Genomic DNA, 12,853 nt, shown 5'->3' with positions numbered 1-12,853 from the left:
TCTAGTAAATAAATATCCAAACACTGAGTGGCTGAGTTTAATGAAGGTTCTGGAAACACTCTCTCACTCTCTGAGCGACTGAGTTTAATGAAGGTTCTGGAAACACTCAATCACTTGTCTCTCTCTCTCCCTCTTTCTCTCCCTCTTTCTCTCCCTCTCTCTCTCCCTCTTTCTCTCCCTTTCTTTCCCTCTTTCTCTCCCTTTCTCTCTCCCTCTCTCTCTTTCTCTCCCTCTTTCTCTCCCTCTCTCTCTCCCTCTTTCTCTCCCTTTCTCTCTCCCTCTTTCTCTCCCTTCTCTCTCCCTCTTTCTCTCCCTCTTTCTTTCTCTCCCTCTTCTCTCTCTCTCCCTCTTTCTTTCTCTCCCTCTTTCTCTCTCTCTCTCTCCCTCTTTCTCTCCCTCTCTCTCTCCCTCTTTCTCTCCCTCTCTCTCTCTTCTTTCTCTCCCTCTCTCTCCCTCTTTCTCTCCCGCTCTCTCCCTCTTTCTCTCTCCCTCTCTCTCTTTCTCTCCCTCTTTCTCTCCCTCTCTCTCTCCCTCTTTCTCTCCCTTTCTCTCTCCCTCTTTCTCTCCCTCTTTCTTTCTCTCCCTCTTTCTCTCTCTCTCCCTCTTTCTTTCTCTCCCTCTTTCTCTCTCTCTCCCTCTTTCTTTCTCTCCCTCTTTCTCTCTCTCTCTCTCCCTCTTTCTCTCTCTCTCTCCCTCTTTCTCTCCCTCTCTCTCTCCCTCTTTCTCTCCCTCTCTCTCTCTTCTTTCTCTCCCTCTCGCACCCTCTTTCTCTCCCGCTCTCTCCCTCTTTCTCTCCCGCTCTCTCCCTAACCTCACACACACCATACTCACACCATACACACACACACACCATACACACACACACACACCATACACACACACACACACCATACACACACACACACACCATACACACACACACCATACACACACACACACACACCATACACACACACACACACCATACACACACACACACCATACACACACACCATAACCATACACACACACACACACCATACACACACACCATACACACACACACCATACACACACACCATACACACACACCATACTCACACACCATACTCACAAACCATACACACACACCATACTCACACACCATACACACACACCATACACATACACACACACCATACACATACACACACACCATATACACACACACACACCATACACACACCATACATACATACACCAGACACACCTCACACACACACCATACATACATACACCAGACACACCTCACACACACACACACACCATACACACACACACACCATACACACACCATACCACACACCACACACACATACACCAGACACACCTCACACACACACACCATACACACACCATACATACACCAGACACACCTCACACACACACCATACACACCTCACACCATACACACACACCATACACACACACACACCATACACACACACACACCATACACACACACACCATACACACACACACACTATACACACACACACACCATACACACACCATACACACCATACATACATACACCAGACACACCTCACACACACACCATACACACACCATACATGCATACACCAGACACACCATACACACACACACCATATACACACACACCATACACACACACACACCCACTATACACACACACACACACCATACACACACCATACATACATACATATACCAGACACACACACACACTATACACACACACACACCATACACACACCTCACACACACCATACACACACCATACATACATACATACACCAGACACACCTCACACAGACACCATACACACACACACCATACACAGACACCATACACACACACACACACTATACACACACACACACCATACACACACCATACATACATACACCAGACACACCATACACACACACACACACACACACACACACACCATACACACACACACACACACACCATACACACACCATACACACACCATACACACACCATACATACACACACCAGACACACCATACACACACCATACATACATACACCAGACACACCATACACACACACACACACCATACACACACACACACACACACCATACACACACACACACCATACACACACACACACACACACTATACACACACACACACACTATACACACACACACACCATACACACACCATACACACACACACACACAACCACAGAGAAATCCAGCGCCTTCAGAATGTTTCACACCCCTTGACTTATTCCACATGGTGTAGTTACAGCCTGAATTCAAAATGGATGACAGACATTTTAGCTCATTTGTTGAAAATGCAATACAGAAAAATCTCATGTACATATTAGTATTCCATCCTTTGTAATGACACTCCAAATTGAGCTCAGGTGGATCCAATTTCCTTTGATCATCCTCGATTGGAGTCCACCTGTGACCAATACAATTGTTTGGAATATGATTTAGACACCTGTCTCTATATAAGGTCCCACAGTTGACAGTGCATGTCAGAGCAGGAACTATACCATGAAGTCAGAGGAACTGGAGAAACTGTCCCTCGATCTCACGGATAGAACTGTGAGGAATCAGATACACTATATAGACAGCAGTATGTGGACACCCCTTCAAATGAGTGGATTTGGCCAGTTCAGCCACACCTGTTGCTGACAGTTGTATACAATCGAGCACACAGCCATGCAATCTCCATACAGCCATGCAATCTAGGCAGTTGAATGGCCTTACTGGAGAGCTCAGTGACTTTCAACGTGGCACCACTGTCATAGGATGCCACCTTTCCAACAAGTCAGTTCATCACATTTCTGCCCACCTAGAGCTGCCCCGGTCAACTGTAAGTGCTGTTATTGTGAAGTGGAAATGTCTAGGACAACAACCGTTCAGCTGCGAAATGGTAGGCCACACAAGCTGAAGCACGTTGTGCCTAAAAATCATCAGTCCACGGTTGCAACACTCTCTATCGAGTTCCAAACTGCCTCTGGAAGCAAAATCAGCACAAGAGCTGTTCGTCGGGAGCTTCATGAAATGGATTTCTGTGGCCCTGTGCACAAAGCAAGGTCCATATAGAAATGGTTTGTTGCGATCGGTGTGGAAGAACGTGATTGGCCTGCACAGTGCCCTGACCTCAACCCCATCGAACACCTTTAGGATGAATTGGAACGCCGAGCTGCGAGCCAGGCCTTAATCACCCAACATCAGTGCCCGACTTCAATAATACTCTTGTGGCTGAATGGAAGCAAGTCCTCAGCAATGTTCCAATATCTAATGGAAAGTCTTTCCAGAGGAGTGGAGGCTTTTATAGCAGCAAAGGGGGGTACCAACTCCATGTTAATGCCCATGATTTTGGAATGAGAGGTTTGATGAGCAGATGTCCACATACTTTTGATCATGTAGTGTATCTGTGGAAGGGTATAAAACCATTTCTAGAGTGTTGAAAGTTTCCAAGAGCACAGTGGTCTCCATTATTGGGAAATTGAACAAATATGGAACTAACCAGACTCTTTTCCTTTGAGCTGGCCGTCCGACCGACCAAACTGAGAAACCGGGCAAGAAGGACCTTGGTCAGGGAGTTGACCAAAAACCCAATGGCTGAGTTGGGAGAACCAGTCTCTACAGAACTTCACCAATCTGGGCTTTATGGGGGAGTGGCCAGACGGAAGCCACTCCTGAGAATAAGACGCGTGACATCACATCTGGTGTTTGCAAAAAAAAGTCATGTGAAAGACGTGTGAAAGATAAGGCAAAATATCCTGTGGTCTGATCAGACTGATATTGAACTCTTTGGCCTGAATGCAAAGCGCTATGTCTGGAGAGAACCAGGCACAGCTCATCACCTGTCTAACACCATCCCTAACGTGAAGCATGGTGGTGGCAGCATCATACTATGGGGATGCTTTTCAGCAGCAGGGACTGGGAGACTGGTAAGGATAGAGGGGAACAATGAATGGAGCCAAATACAGGCACATCCTTGATGAGAACCTACTTCAGAGTGCAAACAACCTTAGACTGGGGTGAAGATTTATGTTCCAACAGGACAATGACCCCAAGCATACAGCCCAAGCAACACTGGAATGGCTTCAGAACTAGAATGCGTAATTGAGTGGCCCAGCCAAAGCCCAGACTTGAATCCCATTGAAAACTTGTGGAAAGACTTGAAGATTGCTGTTTACTACCGCTTTCCATCTAACTTAACAGAGCTCGAGGATATCCCCAAATCCAGATGTACAAAGCTGATTCAGACATCCCCAAGACGACTCAAAGCTGATCCAGACATCCCCAAGACGACTCAAAGCTGATCCAGACTTCCCCAAGACGGCTCAAAGCTGATCCAGACTTCCCCAAGACGGCTCAAAGCTGATCCAGACATCCCCAAGACGACTCAAAGCTGATCCAGACTTCCCCAAGACGGCTCAAAGCTGATCCAGACTTCCCCAAGACGACTCAAAGCTGATCCAGACATCCCCAAGACGACTCAAAGCTGATCCAGACTTCCCCAAGACGACTCAAAGCTGATCCAGACATCCCCAAGACGACTCAAAGCTGATCCAGACATCCCCAAGACGACTCAAAGCTGATCCAGACATCCCCAAGACGACTCAAAGCTGATCCAGACTTCCCCAAGACGACTCAAAGCTGATCCAGACTTCCCCAAGACGACTCAATCGCCCCCAAAGGTGCTTTTACAAAGTATTGACCCAGGTGTGAACACAAAAATAATAATTCATGGGGTATTGTGTGTAGATGGGTGAGAGAAAACAAATCAATGTAATCCGTTTTGAATTCAGGCTGTAACACAACAAGATGTAGACGAAGTCAAGGGGAATTAACACGTTCTGATCCATCACACTATCAGTGCTTTGCTGTTCACCGTCCCAGAATCCCTCACATCTCTCTCTGTCAGCGTTTGAAAATGTCATCTCACCAATCAGACAACACACACACACCTGTTTAGCCTCCAGTCAATGATGTAAATGTCACTTCTACCCTGCATTTATCTTAAATAACTCTGACTTTTCAAAACAGATTATCTTTCTCTTGTTCCTCGTTGCCGTTCAGCCAATCTTCATGCAGGTCACGTTTGATGGGTTTTTCCTCAGGCGCTGGCATTTTACAGTTATTAAAAAGATCCAAATCACCAGAGGGCCGTGGAAACAATGATTGTTTTATTCTGTTCTTTTTCTGTTAATTGAAGCCTGTCAACAGTGGAAGTCTTTGGAGCTACTATAGTGTCCTATAGATGAGAGATAATGATAGTGTCCTGGAGATGTGGATAGTGTCCTGGAGATGAGGGATGGGGATAGTGTCCTATAGATGAGAGATGTGGATAGTGTCCTGGAGATGTGGATAGTGTCCTGGAGATGAGGGATGTGGATAGTGTCCTATAGATGTGGATAGTGTCCTGGAGATGTGGATAGTGTCCTGGAGATGAGGGATGTGGATAGTGTCCTATAGATGTGGATAGTGTCCTGGAGATGAAAGATGTGGATAGTGTCCTATAGATGTGGATAGTGTCCTGGAGATGAAAGATGTGGATAGTGTCCTAGAGATGAGGGATGAGGATAGTGTCCTAGAGATGAGGATAGTGTCCTAGAGATGAGGATAGTGTCCTAGAGATGGGGATAGTGTCCTAGAGATGAGAGATGCGGATAGTGTCCTAGAGATGAGAGATGTGGATAGTGTCCTAGAGATGAGAGATGGGGATAGTGTCCTAGAGATGAGGATAGTGTCCTAGAGATGTGGATAGTGTCCTGGAGATGTGGATAGTGTCCTGGAGATGAGGGATGTGGATAGTGTCCTATAGATGTGGATAGTGTCCTGGAGATGAAAGATGTGGATAGTGTCCTATAGATGTGGATAGTGTCCTGGAGATGAAAGATGTGGATAGTGTCCTAGAGATGGGGATAGTGTCCTAGAGATGAGGGATGGGGATAGTGTCCTAGAGATGAGTATAGTGTCCTAGAGATGGGGATAGTGTCCTAGAGATGAGAGATGTGGATAGTGTCCTAGAGATGAGAGATGAGGATAGTGTCCGAGAGATGAGGATAGTGTCCTAGAGATGGGGATAGTGTCCTAGAGATGGGGATAGTGTCCTAGAGATGGGGATAGTGTCCTAGAGATGGGGATAGTGTCCTAGAGATGAGGATAGTGTCCTAGAGATGAGGATAGTGTCCTAGAGATGAGGATAGTGTCCTAGAGATGAGAGATGAGGATAGTGTCCTAGAGATGAGGATAGTGTCCTAGAGATGGGGATAGTGTCCTAGAGATGAGGGTAGTGTCCTAGAGATGAGGATAGTGTCCTAGAGATGAGGATAGTGTCCTAGAGATTATGATAGTGTCCTAGAGATGAGGATAGTGTCCTAGAGATGAGGATAGTGTCCTAGAGATGAGGATAGTGTCCTAGAGATGTGGATAGTGTCCTAGAGATGTGGATAGTGTCCTAGAGATGAGGATAGTGTCCTAGAGATGTGGATAGTGTCCTAGAGATGAGGATAGTGTCCTGAGATGAGGATAGTGTCCTAGAGATGAGAGATGAGGATAGTGTCCTAGAGATGAGGATAGTGTCCTAGAGATGGGGATAGTGTCCTAGAGATGAGGATAGTGTCCTAGAGATGAGGATAGTGTCCTAGAGATGAGGATAGTGTCTTAGAGATGAGGATAGTGTCCTGAGATGAGGATAGTGTCCTAGAGATGAGAGATGAGGATAGTGTCCTAGAGATGAGGATAGTGTCCTAGAGATGGGGATAGTGTCCTAGAGATGAGGGTAGTGTCCTAGAGATGGGGATAGTGTCCTAGAGATGAGGGTAGTGTCCTAGAGATGAGTATTATTTTTATTTTTATTTTTTTTATTTTACCTTTATTTTACTAGGCAAGTCAGTTAAGAACAAATTCTTATTTTCAATGACGGCCTAGGAACAGTGGGTTAACTGCCTGTTCAGGGGCAGAACGACAGATTTGTACCTTGTCAGCTCGGGGATTCGAACTCTAGGATAGTGTCCTAGAGATGAGGATAGTGTCCTAGAGATGAGGATAGTGTCCTAGAGATGAGGATAGTGTCCTAGAGATGAGGATAGTGTCTTAGAGATGGGGATAGTGTCCTAGAGATGGGGATAGTGTCCTATAGATGAGGAGATGAGGATAGTGTCCTAGAGATGAGGATAGTGTCCTAGAGATGAGGATAGTGTCCTAGAGATGAGGATAGTGTCCTAGAGATGAGGATAGTGTCCTAGAGATGTGGATAGTGTCCTAGAGATGAGGATAGTGTCCTAGAGATGAGGATAGTGTCCTGAGATGAGGATAGTGTCCTAGAGATGAGAGATGAGGATAGTGTCCTAGAGATGAGGATAGTGTCCTAGAGATGGGGATAGTGTCCTAGAGATGAGGATAGTGTCCTAGAGATGAGGATAGTGTCCTAGAGATGAGGATAGTGTCCTAGAGATGAGGATAGTGTCCTAGAGATTAGGATAGTGTCCTAGAGATGAGGATAGTGTCTTAGAGATGGGGATAGTGTCCTAGAGATGGGGATAGTGTCCTATAGATGAGGAGATGAGGATAGTGTCCTAGAGATGAGGATAGTGTCCTAGAGATGAGGATAGTGTCCTAGAGATGTGGATAGTGTCCTAGAGATGTGGATAGTGTCCTAGAGATGAGGATAGTGTCCTAGAGATGTGGATAGTGTCCTAGAGTTGAGGATAGTGTCCTAGAGATGAGAGATGAGGATAGTGTCCTAGAGATGAGGATAGTGTCCTAGAGATGGGGATAGTGTCCTAGAGATGAGGATAGTGTCCTAGAGATGAGGATAGTGTCCTAGAGATGAGGATAGTGTCCTAGAGATGGGGATAGTGTCTTAGAGATGGGGATAGTGTCTTAGAGATGGGGATAGTGTCTTAGAGATGGGGATAGTGTCTTAGAGATGGGGATAGTGTCCTATAGATGAGGAGATGAGGATAGTGTCCTAGAGATGAGGATAGTGTCCTAGAGATGAGGATAGTGTCCTAGAGATGAGGATAGTGTCCTAGAGATGTGGATAGTGTCCTAGAGATGTGGATAGTGTCCTAGAGATGAGGATAGTGTCCTAGAGATGTGGATAGTGTCCTAGAGTTGAGGATAGTGTCCTAGAGATGAGGATAGTGTCCTAGAGATGAGAGTGTCCTTGAGATGGGGATAGTGTCCTAGAGATGAGAGATGTGGATAGTGTCCTAGAGATGAGAGATGGGGATAGTGTCCTATAGATGAGGATCGTGTCCTAGAGATGTGAATAGTGTCCTGAGATGAGGATAGTGTCCTAGAGATGAGGATAGTGTCCTAGAGATGAGGATAGTGTCCTAGAGATGAGGATAGTGTCCTAGAGATGAGGATAGTGTCCTAGAGATGAGGATAGATCCTAGAGATGGGGATAGTGTCCTATAGATGAGGCTCGTGTCCTAGAGATGTGAATAGTGTCCTGAGATGAGGATAGTGTCCAAGAGATGAGAGATGAGGATAGTGTCCTAGAGATGAGGATAGTGTCCTAGAGATGAGGATAGTGTCCAAGAGATGAGAGATGAGGATAGTGTCCTAGAGATGAGGATAGTGTCCTAGAGATGAGGATAGATCCTAGAGATGAGGATAGTGTCCTAGAGATGAGGATAGTGTCCTAGAGATGTGAATAGTGTCCTAGAGATGAGGATGGTGTCCTAGATATGAGGATAGTGTCCTAGAGATGTGGATAGTGTCCTAGAGATGAGGATAGTGTCCTAGAGATGGCTGATGTGTTGTGGCTCATGTGTTGTGTTGTGGCTGATCCATGCTGATGTGTTGTGTTGTGGCTGATCCATGCTGATATGTTGTGGCTGATGTGTTGTGTTGTGGCTGATCCATGCTGATGTGTTGTGGCTGATCCATGCTGATGTGTTGTGGCTGATCCATGCTGATGTGATGTGTTGTGGCTGATCCATGCTGATGTGTTGTGTTGTGGCTGATCCATGCTGATGTGATGTGTTGTGGCTGATCCATGCAATGTGATATGTTGTGGCTGATCCATGCTGTTGTGTTGAGGCTGATCCATGCTGATGTGTTGTGGCTGATCCATGCTGATGTGTTGTGGCTGATCCATGCTGATGTGATGTGGCTGATCCATGCTGATGTGTTGTGGCTGATCCATGCTGATGTGTTGTGGCTGATCCATGCTGATGTGTTGTGGCTGATCCATGCTGATGTGTTGTGTTGTGGCTGATCCATGCTGATGTGATGTGTTGTGGCTGATCCATGCTGATGTGTTGTGGCTGATCCATGCTGATGTGATGTGTTGTGGCTGATCCATGCTGATGTGTTGTGGCTGATCCATGCTGATGTGTTGTGTTGTGGCTGATCCATGCTGATGCTGATGTGTTGTGGCTGATCCATGCTGATGTGTTGTGTTGTGGCTGATCCATGCTGATGTGATGTGTTGTGGCTGATCCATGCTGATGTGTTGTGGCTGATCCATGCTGATGTGTTGTGTTTTGGCTGATCCATGCTGTTGTGTTGAGGCTGATCCATGCTGTTGTGTTGAGGCTGATCCATTTTGATGTGATGTGGCTGATCCATGCTGATGTGTTGTGTTGTGGCTGATCCATGCTGATGTGTTGTGGCTGATCCATGCTGATGTGTTGTGTTGTGGCTGATCCATGCTGATGTGTTGTGTTGTGGCTGATCCATGCTGATGTGTTGTGTTGTGGCTGATCCATGCTGATGTGTTGTGTTGTGGCTGATCCATGCTGATGTGTTGTGGCTGATCCATGCTGATGTGTTGTGGCTGATCCATGCTGATGTGTTGTGTTGTGGCTGATCCATGCTGATGTGTTGTGGCTGATCCATGCTGATGTGTTGTGTTGTGGCTGATCCATGCTGATGTGTTGTGTTGTGGCTGATCCATGCTGATGTGTTGTGGCTGATCCATGCTGATGTGTTGTGTTGTGGCTGATCCATGCTGATGTGATGTGTTGTGGCTGATCCATGCTGATGTGTTGTGGCTGATCCATACTAATGTGATGTGTTGTAGGTGTTTGCTGAGACCACGTTGGACCCCAGCAGAGTCAGTCCTGGGACCAGCTACGATGTCTCTACAGAGGACCTTCCAGGGTAGGTCTGCTACTCCTTTCTGCGTTTCTCCCTCTCCTCTCTCATGTTATTTTTCTCTCTGCATTGAAACGTGGAAGACGTCACCGTCCGTAAGTGGAAACACTAAAGGATTAGCTGGCATCAATACTTCCTATTGCTGACTGGGCTTAATGATGGAGAGAGACAGGCAGGCAGAGAGACAGGCAGGCAGAGAGACAGGCAGGCAGAGAGACAGGCAGGCAGAGAGACAGGCAGGCAGGCAGAGAGACATGCAGGCAGGCAGAGAGACATGCAGGCAGGCAGAGAGACATGCAGGCAGGCAGAGAGAGAGAGACAGTCAGAGAGAGAGAGAGACAGTCAGAGAGAGACAGGCAGAGAGAGACAGGCAGGCAGGCAGGCAGAGAGAGAGAGACAGACTGGCAGGCAGAGAGACTGGCAGGCAGGCAGAGAGAGAGAGAGAGACAGTCAGAGAGAAACAGGCAGGCAGAGAAACAGGCAGGCAGAGGGACAGGCAGGCAGAGAGACAGGCAGGCAGGCAGAGAGAGAGACAGAGAGAGAGAGACAGGCAGGTAGAGGGAGACAGACAGGCAGGCAGAAAGAGACAGGCAGGTAGGCAGAGAGTGTTCTGTTCTGTTCAATGGAAATATCCCCTCCTCTCCTCTCTTTCTCTCCTCCCTCCACTCCTCCTCTCTCTTCCTCTCCCATCCTTCTGTTCTGTTCAGGGGAAATATCCCCCTCCTTCTCTCCTCCCTCCCTCTCCTCTCCTCCCTCCCTCTCCTCCCTCCCTCTCCTCTTTTCCCTCCCTCTCCTCCCTCCCTCCCTCTCCTCCCTCCCTCTCCTCTTTTCCCTCCCTCTCCTTATCAGCCCTTCCTCTCCTCTCCTCCCTCCCTTTCCTTATCCCTTCTCTCCTCCCCCTCTCCTTATCAGTCCTCCCTCCCTCCCTCCCTCCCTCCCTCCCTCCCTCCCTCCCTCCCTCCCTCCCTCCCTCCCTCCCTCCCTCCCTCCCTCCCTCCCTCCCTCCCTCCTCCTCCCTCCCTCCCTCCCTCCCTCCCTCTCCTTATCCCTCCCTCCCTCTCCTTATCAATCCTCTCCTCCCCCTCTCCTTATCAATCCTCTCCTCCCCCTCTCCTTATCCCTCCTCTCCTCCCCCCTCTCCTTATCCCTCCTCTCCTCCCCCCTCTCCTTATCCCTCCTCTCCTCCCCCTCCTCTCCTCCCCCCTCCTCTCCTCCCCCCTCTCCTTATCCCTCCTCTCCTGCCCCCTCTCCTTATCAGTCCCCCCCTCTCCTTATCCCTCCTCTCCTCCCCCTTTCCTTATCAGTCCCCCCCTCTCCTTATCCCTCCTCTTCTCCCTCCTCTCCTCCCCCCTCTCCTTATCCCTCCTCTCCTCCCCTCTCCTTATCAGTCCCCCCCTCTCCTTATCCCTCCTCTCCTCCCACTCTCCTTATTAGTCCTCTCCTCCCCCTCTCCTTATCCCTCCTCTGCTCCCCCCTCTCCTTATCAGTCCTCTCCTCCCTCCCTCCTCTTCTCCCTCCCTCTCCTAATTTTCCCTCTAGGTTGTTAAAATCTGTGTCTTATCCTCCCACATGAGTATATATGAACAGAGAGAGAGCCTCCTCTATTCCGTCCCCTTATTAATTCAATTTGGTTTACCGGGGCGTAATAACACACACACACGCACACACACACACTGTCATTCATTCTTCATTAATTCATGTACCTCAGCCTCTGTGCTCATTACCATCCTGATATAAACTGTGTTGAGAGCTGAACCAACAATAACAGAGTGAGTGACCTTTGAAGTTGAGTGTGGAGAATGAATTCTCAATGTAAGCAGCCAATGAGACTGTTGCCAATAGGGTCCTAACCCCGCCCATGTTGGCCAGGGTTGGGTTCAATTCAGTCGTTTTCAATTCAATCCATTATATTCACATCAATGAAATTCAATGAATGAATTGAAAAATATGATTATCTTGGGACAATGGCAACAACCAGTAGTGTTGGGACTCTGTCGTCGTGGAGATGTTGTTACCATGGCGACATGTTCCCATCTTTGACCCTAATCCTTTCAGAGTTAGAAGAGCCCTTCTGATAGATTTGATGGTTGCACACACACATACACACACAGAGAGTATAACACTCCAACCAACATCTGTCTGAGGTCTGAACAAGTGAATGATACGAGAAGACAGACACACACATACTCAAACACACACAGATGGGTGGCTGAGTACCATGTGGCTTCCCTTAGAGATAATGACATGATGAAGACTGTCAAACTGTAAGAATATAGCCCATCAATAGAGAGGAGGGAGGGAGGGAGGGAGGGAGGGAGGGAGGGAGGGAGGGAGAGAGGGAGGGAGGGAGAGGTGGACAGAGGGGGAGGGAGAGGTGGACAGAGGGAGAGCGAGAGGTGGACAGAGGGAGAGCGAGAGGTGGACAGAGGGAGAGCGAGAGGTGGACAGAGGGAGAGCGAGAGGTGGACAGAGAGCGAGAGGCGAGGGAGAGCGAGAGGTGGACAGAGGGAGAGCGAGAGGTGGACAGAGGGAGAGCGAGAGGTGGACAGAGGGAGAGCGAGAGGTGGACAGAGGGAGAGCGAGAGGTGGACAGAGGGAGAGCGAGAGGTGGACAGAGGGAGAGCGAGAGGTGGACAGAGGGAGAGCGAGAGGTGGACAGAGGGAGAGCGAGAGGTGGACAGAGGGAGAGCGAGAGGTGGACAGAGGGAGAGCGAGAGGTGGACAGAGGGAGAG

At 48.1% G+C, this 12,853-nt stretch overlaps 1 pseudogene; it reads left to right on the top strand.

The window, feature by feature from the left end:
* LOC109885379 (vacuolar protein sorting-associated protein 8 homolog) overlaps nt 1–12,853 on the top strand; it is a 106,863-nt pseudogene that overhangs the window by 80,722 nt on the left and 13,288 nt on the right.

This window comes from Oncorhynchus kisutch, unplaced genomic scaffold (genome assembly GCF_002021735.2).
Source record: "Oncorhynchus kisutch isolate 150728-3 unplaced genomic scaffold, Okis_V2 scaffold732, whole genome shotgun sequence".
In the NCBI taxonomy this organism is placed as follows: domain Eukaryota; kingdom Metazoa; phylum Chordata; class Actinopteri; order Salmoniformes; family Salmonidae; genus Oncorhynchus; species Oncorhynchus kisutch.
The sequence above is the reverse complement of the archived record's forward strand: the minus strand, read 5'-3'. Positions and strand labels throughout refer to the sequence as shown.